The 7,500-nt window shown below is 50.1% G+C and overlaps 2 protein-coding genes across 2 annotated transcripts in view; one reads left to right on the forward strand and one right to left on the reverse strand.

Moving 5' to 3' along the window:
• The window catches only part of coro7 (coronin 7), a 110,760-nt gene that overhangs the window by 19,115 nt on the left and 84,145 nt on the right, over positions 1 to 7,500 (reverse strand). The window lies entirely within an intron of this gene.
• The window catches only part of vasnb (vasorin b), a 21,020-nt gene continuing 20,595 nt past the window's right edge, over positions 7,076 to 7,500 (forward strand). Inside the window, exon 1 of the mRNA XM_030349459.1 lies at positions 7,076 to 7,455. The gene's annotated coding sequence lies outside the window, so the exon portion shown is untranslated. The remainder of the gene's footprint in view (positions 7,456 to 7,500) is intronic.

Here is a 7,500-nt window from a genome sequence, read left to right on the forward strand (position 1 = left end):
TTTCGGTTACGTAGATAAACCTCGACGTCGAAGTCTCAACAGAAAATAAGACATTGAATTCACCATCGTATTTATAAACGACGACGATAAAGGTATTGAGGATTGAACCAAGAACATCCATTAAAAAACTGCTACGATTATATACAAAATACAGCTACAATTATGATCCTTCATAAGCAGGGCCACCGACATGATGCCACCCAACAACGATAACACCGGCCGGCCCGACGCCCTTGAGTGAGCCTGGGTGTGATGCCGGCACCGTAGCCTCCACCTGACCCGGGTCACGGTCTCCAGCCCTCCCTGGGAGGACCGGGCCGGACCCAGACGGCATGTGGGAGACGTTACTTTGAAGAGCGAGTGAGACAGCGTTGCGCCTGAGCACAGCCCACACAGTATATCATGTGTTTTAATGAGCGCAGCTCAGAGACCCAAGATGAGGCACACATAAATCCCTCGCAGGAGAGACCATTCACTTTTAAGAGGAAGATAAGGGAGAGAGAGAGAGAGAGAGAGAGAGAGAGAGAGAGAGAGAGAGAGAGAGAGAGAGTGAGAGAGAGAGAGATGAGATCATCTGAGAGAGAGAGGGATGGGGAGGGAGAGAGAGAGAGAGAGAGAGAGAGAGAGAGAGAGAGAGAGAGAGAGAGAGAGAGAGAGATGAGATCATCTGAGAGAGAGAGAGAGAGAGAGAGAGAGAGAGAGAGAGAGATGAGATCATCTGAGAGAGAGAGAGAGAGAGAGAGATAGAGAGAGAGAGAGAGAGAGAGAGAGAGAGAGAGAGAGAGAGAGAGAGAGAGAGAGAGAGAGAGAGAGAGAGAGAGAGAGAGAGAGAGAGAGAGAGATGAGATCATCTGAGGGAGATAGGGATGGGAAGAGGGGGTGAGAGAGAGAGCGGGTGAGAGATAAGATCATCTGTGTTAAATCTCTGCAGCTGTGAGTCTTTCAGTCGTGTGTGTGGGTCCCTAGAGTACTTTAATTTGAGAGAGAGAGAGAGAGAGAGAGAGAGAGAGAGAGAGAGAGAGAGAGAGAGAGAGAGAGAGAGAGAGAGAGAGAGAGGAGTCCCTTTCGAACGAAACTACTCTAATTAAACAAAGGAGAGCAGAAAGACAAGACTGACCCAAGCCTTGACCTTGGGGATGAGAAGTGACTGGCCCTCCAAACAAACACACAGAGGGGCAAGCATTCCAACCAGCCCGCACACACACACACACACACACACACACACACACACACACACACACACACACACACACACACACACACACACACACACACACACACACACACACACACTCTAACCCCTTCCATCAAGTAGAGCAGACATTCATACACGCCAGGGTTTTACACTAAGAATGTTTCACTGGAAAATATTGTAAATATGTAGGAAAAGCGAGAAAGGAAGAGAGGATTCCTGATAAGGGGAATAGAGGGACACAGGTGGAGAGAAAGACCAAGAATGACCAGGAAAGTAAAAGACGAGAGACGACAGAGACAGAGGACAGACAGAGGGCTTCTAGCACCTGCCACTCATTAAGACGTGACTCTTCAACTTCCGGGGGGGGGGGGGGGGGCGGCGACGACCACGTCACCCGGCACGCGCGTGTTCCTCCGGGGGTTTACGCTAACCGGAGCACGACCTCACGCACGCCGAGCGCGTTCAGACACCATGAGGGAGACCTTCTGAACGTGTGAGGCAGCACGCCACCGCTGAACCCCCCAGGGCTAATGGAGAGGCCGTGAAAACACGCCAGATTGAAATGAAACGGCTTCATTGTTCCGCTGAACTCACTCTTGACTCTGCATTTTTGCAATTCTTCACTTTTTTTAAACTCTTGTCACATCGGTGTTAGAGGTGTGTGTGTGTGTGTGTGTGTGTGTGTGTGTGTGTGTGTGTGTGTGTGTGTGTGTGTGTGTGTGTGTGTGTGTGTGTGTGTGTGTGTGTGTGTGGTAAGCTGCATACCACTCTGTGTCAAACATCCGTTTCTTGATCACATTTGACAGGGGGGTTAAGAAAAGTTCTGGAAAACCAAAAGTAAAAAAACGACATCCCCATAATAACGAAACAACGACCAGCTTGTTGAGGAATGTCAGTGTGACATGAACCAGAGAATGAGCAAGAATAACATTCAATGACAATCCTTTTTTGTTGCAGACCACATAGAGTGTGTGTGTGTGTGTGTGTGTGTGTGTGTGTGTGTGTGTGTGTGTGTGTGTGTGTGTGTGTGTGTGTGTGTGTGTGTGTGTGTGTGTGTGTGTGTGTTATTCCATGAAGGACAGCTACGCACAAGGTTTATATATCGGACAAGATGATCTCTTGACAAGCTGATTGCACATGTAAAAGAACACAACAAAAAAACATACCATACATATCAACTCCTCCGTGTAGGATGTAAACAGACCAATTTGTCAGCGCGTAAAACCACGGCCAACTTACTGCCAACGCTGGGAGGACAGCGCTGACAGAGTTAGGGCCGAGAGAGCAGACAGCTACCTGCAGCAGGGTGGGTTTCACCCTCTCTGGGACTCTGGCTGCCAACAACATGGGGTCTGTAGCACTGACTACAGATCAGGTCTTTAGCCTGGCCCCGCCATGACTCTCACACACACACACACACACACACAGACGCACAAATACATGCACACAAACACACACACAGATACAGACACACAGATACAGACACTCAGATATACCAACACACACACGAACACACTTGCACAAAGACACACACACGGACACATACGCGCACAGACACGCACACAGACACACACACAGAGACACCGTCGTCACTCAATACCTGACATGCTGGTATGAAGAGCATGAGGTCAGTTGGTGTGCGAGTGCGTGTGCGTGCTTGTGGGAGGCAGGGATGATCACTACAGGGAGATTTCATAACCATGATAAGGGCATGAATTATCACATGAATTATGGGAATAGTAATGAAATCGGGGAAGAAGACAAGTTTTGTCTACGTTGCAATCTGTCGGGTCATGAGTGTAATCTCCTACAGGTGCACTGACTCCGGTCCCGGATATGTAGTAAGACTAAACAAGCGCCCCCCGAAGAGGAAACCGAATACACAAATATCGACAAACAAACAACAGGAAGAAGAAACATTTGTAAGAGAGAGCGAGAGAAAGTCTAAAGGTCGCTGTGAACTCTCACCTCTGCTAATGACACCGACAGAGTGTGTGTGTGTGTGTGTGTGTGTGTGTGTGTGTGTGTGTGTCTGTGTGTGTCTGTGTGTGTGTCTGTGCGTGCGTGCGTGCGTGCGTGTGTCTGTGTGTCTGTGTGTGTGTGTGTCCTGGGAGAACGCCATGTTTGGATGACCCAACAATCTGGAGTCACGCCCCTTGCCCTTGCAACCCCAACCTATCCCCCCCCCCCCCCCCCACCCAGACCCCCACACTCACCCCTTCTCCCCCAGTCTCGTACCTCCCTCTCCCCGTCCTCTCGTCTATCTGTCTTATCAGAGCCCCGGCGATAAGGACCCCCCCCCCCCCCCCCCCATTTACACACACACCACGGCTATACTAGCATTAGCCTGTGGCTGGGTCGCAAGACTTCAGGAAGACGCTAACTGGAAGTGGAATTGGAAACAGTCTTGTTTTGGTTTTACGAAGGAGGATATTTTGGGTTATTAAACAACAGATGCCATGTCTGAACCAGAGACATATTTAGAGATCAACGGAGCACCCAGCCGTCGTAAACTGTCTGTCTGTCTGTCTGTCTGTCTGTCTGTCTGTCTGTCTGTCTGTCTGTCTGTCTGTCTGTCTGTCTGTCTGTCTGTCTGTCTGTCTGTCTGACTGTCTGTCTGTCTGTCTGTCTGTCTGTTTGTCTCTGGCTGTGCAGTAAACACACCAACATTATCTTGGTGGTTGGGTGCATGTTGTTTGTGTCGAGAGACGTGAAAGAAGCTCCATAAAGCACACGGCCTGCTCCGACCACGAGGGTCAAACTCCACGGCAGCTGCGACAAAATTGCTATCTATCCTCAAAATGCACACAAACACAACAACATACTTTAGGAAAACAAAGGGGCGGGGCCGTATTATGACACCCTGTCTGCGGAACCAAGGTCGGGTGCCCCCAAAAGGTGCTCTGGCCCCCCCCCCCCCAACATCCCTCACACAGACGGACGGTGGGAAAGGGCAGAACTCACCGTCTCAGGCAGAACACCCGGAGCCCTATTCACCCCCCCGAATCACCGCGGTCTCAGCGGGTCACGGCCCCCCTCACAGCTCCTGGTCCCGTACTCCTGGCCCGCCGAAAGGTTCTCACAGGCCAGTACAGATTTATTATGGGATGGGAGTGATGTATTTACAGCGGGAGAGGCGGGAGGTACAGTGGGAAGAGTCAATATTTGACACCACCGTAGATTGTCCCGTGCTGCTACCCTTTGGTTTTCCTCCGCGTTAAAGTGACATACGGCATGTTTGTTATCACACCAATGTTGACCGCTTCTGCTAACTTCCTTCTTTATCGAACTCGCCCCCCCCCCCCCCCCCCCCCCCTCCCGCTGTTTTGGACCTATTGTGTACTTTCTTAAGTGATATAAAGCAGTGAGCAAAAATGTGTAGCCGTCCATTTGGGTTGCTATTCACCAACGCCCTGCTATTTCCTCTTCTGTACTACGATATTTCCCGCAGATGCATCCTGGGAAACTGTGTCGTCTCGCCGGGGGCAACACGGTCACGCGATTTGATCTAAAACACAGCAATAATCACACACACTGCATGCACAATCGTGCACTAACACACTCAATTACATGACAGAGTCACATGAACACTTGTGTTTGTCACACACACAGATTACTGTGTGTCTACTGTAACCCCTTATGCCTCCATCATTATTTTACATGTATAAACCCCGGCCACAGGCATGTTGTGCCTAACAGAACAGACAGACGTGTGTGCTCATGTCATGAACAGAGCGAGAGGTCTGTTTCAAAAGCCTATAAACACAAAACAGGGAATAGTACATGGTGGAGAGGTTTCATGGGCTCGCTCTCTCTCTCTCTCTCTCTCTCTCTCTCTCTCTCTCTCTCTCTCTCTCTCTCTCTCTCTCTCTCTCTCTCTCTCTCTCTCTCTCTCTCTCTCTCTCTCTCTCTCTCTCTCTCTCTCTCTCTCTCTCTCTCTCTCTCTCTCTCTCTCTCTCGTGTTTGTGACCGATCTAGTTCCAAGCATAACTTCATCAAAACAACAACAGTAGTAGCGAGGCAGCAGACACACCACAAAGGTGAACAGTGAACAATAGATAAAATAGTAGCATGCAATTATAGGAGCTTCCTCATAAACCCTGTGGGTAAACGTGATGTTCATCTTTAGCAAATACCCCTGATGCACCTGGGGCTATACTGTCAACACCATCCATCACTGCTCGTAGCGGAGCCTTGTCAAACCTGATAACAGTGGAGCCGCTCATTAGAAAAAATGAGCGGCTCAGAAAAAAAAGAAACAGGAAAAACATAAATACATATCAAATAAAATCCGATATCAGAGAATTCCCAGATCAATGTCCGTACAGATCCAAGGGAAACCTTAACCAGCTCCAGAGGGAGTAAGGAGCCGCCTGCTGCCTGCCGGTCCCCACAGGAACAAGGCCTGGCTCTGTCCCAAACCAGGGTTTTACTGGTTCCCCTGGGTGGGGCTATGGAGCCACCGGAATGGGCCCCGCCGTTATGACGGGGCCCAGAGGATTAGGACTCCGACACCCTGGCCCTGTTCTGCAGTACCAACAGAAACGCCGTTAAACCGGCTCACCACCGGCCAAACGACCACGGCTCAAACTACCGTGAGGTCGGAAAGAGCACCCCCTAGAGGTCTGGATGTTGAACTACATTACGCTATAAATATCCTTATGATCCTGGAAGGTTACACAAATGAGGTGCTAATATCTTTCAGTGTGTCTTTCAGTGTGTGTGTGTGTGTGTGTGTGTGTGTGTGTGTTGGTAATAGTGAGAATGAGTACGAGTGTGTGAATGTGTCCACATGCATAGGTATGCGTTTATCTGTTAGTGTGTGTATGAGTATGAGTGTGAGTGAGTATGAGTGAGTGTAAATGTGTTAGTGTGTATGTGAGAGTGAATGTGTGTGTGTAGCAACAGATGTGTGTGTATTTGGGTGTGTCTGTGCGCCCTCCCATGCATATGTGTGTATGTATGTGCGTGCGTGCGTGCGTGCGTGCGTGCGTGCGTGCGTGTGTGCGTGCGTGCGTGCGTGCGTGCCTCTGTCCCAAGAGGGAGATTAGGAGGGAGTGTGTGAGCTGGATGCTTGGTGTTTGGTGTTTGTGAATATGCATGGCGAGGATAATTCCCTCTGAAGACGTTGAACTCGCGTCACGGCCTGCGCCTGCGAAGGCTACATCTGGAACCCGGGGGACACGCGCAAAATCCCTTCACCACTCCTGCAATTTACTGTAATGTCTTGCAGATGCTACCCCATGTGTGTGGTGTGTGTGTGTGTGTGTGTGTGTGTGCCCGCTTTCGTGTGCATGCATTTAATGAATAATGACTCTTACAGTAGGAGCCACATGGTGTGGAGTGAGATGGAGAAAGAAAAACTAAAGGGGAAGTTGGTGAAGGGGGGGGGGGGGGGGAGATATGTGTAGACCAGCAACCAGCACAACCACTCTGTATGATTAAGAATAAGTGTGGCCGGCCGGGAGGGCAGCAACCCACCTGGGAGAGGGACTAAACCGTTGAGTCTGTCTGCTCGGGGGGGGGGGGGGGGGGGGGGGGGGACCCTCTTGAAAGAAGGACCCTCTCTACTATGTGGAGACTCTGCTAAAAGAGTTAACCCCCCCATTTCACTGTGCACGCTACAATGGGAATTCATCAACCATTAAATAGAAAATATTATTATTATTGAGATAATGTTTTTAATAAAACAGCTTCGAAGGAGACACTAGTTGGTAGACTCAAGAGAGTGACAAGAAGGTGGACTTCTGGATAGTTTGAGGTGTTAGTCTTCGCTCCATCCCAAGTTGACGTCACGTGTGTGTATGCTGTTCTTTGTTCAGTCAGGTGAGCTGTGTAGTAGGTATGCTGTTGTCCGTCCACCCAGGTGAGGTGTGTGTGGTAGGTATGCTGTCGTCGGTGCAGAAGGAGCGAGCTCTCGTGTGGCGCGGTCCTTAGCCCCTCCCCTTCTGCTGCTCAAAACTTGGGCTGAGTTCACCGATGAGGCGCTTTTGTCTCGGGGTCAGCACACGCAGCAGTTCGGCTCTCCGTGGGACATTCGTACGCATTCCTTTACGCGGAGGTTTCGGCGAGGCTAAAAGCGCTTGACGGATTTTCAGCTAGACGCTTGAGAAGTGGTACAAGTCCACTACTTTGGACAGCAGTGCACACGAACAGCTTGAGGGACGTGACTTATTGCGGTGCGCACTCCGCTTGGATTACGCGCTGGACCGGTAGAGATCCATGAAGACGCTACCGACCCTACCTCTCTGGCCGCTACGGTAAACTGCTGTTTCTTTGACAAATACAATTTTGTTTTTAAAGAG

The sequence above is a fragment of the Gadus morhua genome, chromosome 2 (assembly GCF_902167405.1).
Source record: "Gadus morhua chromosome 2, gadMor3.0, whole genome shotgun sequence".
Classification (NCBI taxonomy): domain Eukaryota; kingdom Metazoa; phylum Chordata; class Actinopteri; order Gadiformes; family Gadidae; genus Gadus; species Gadus morhua.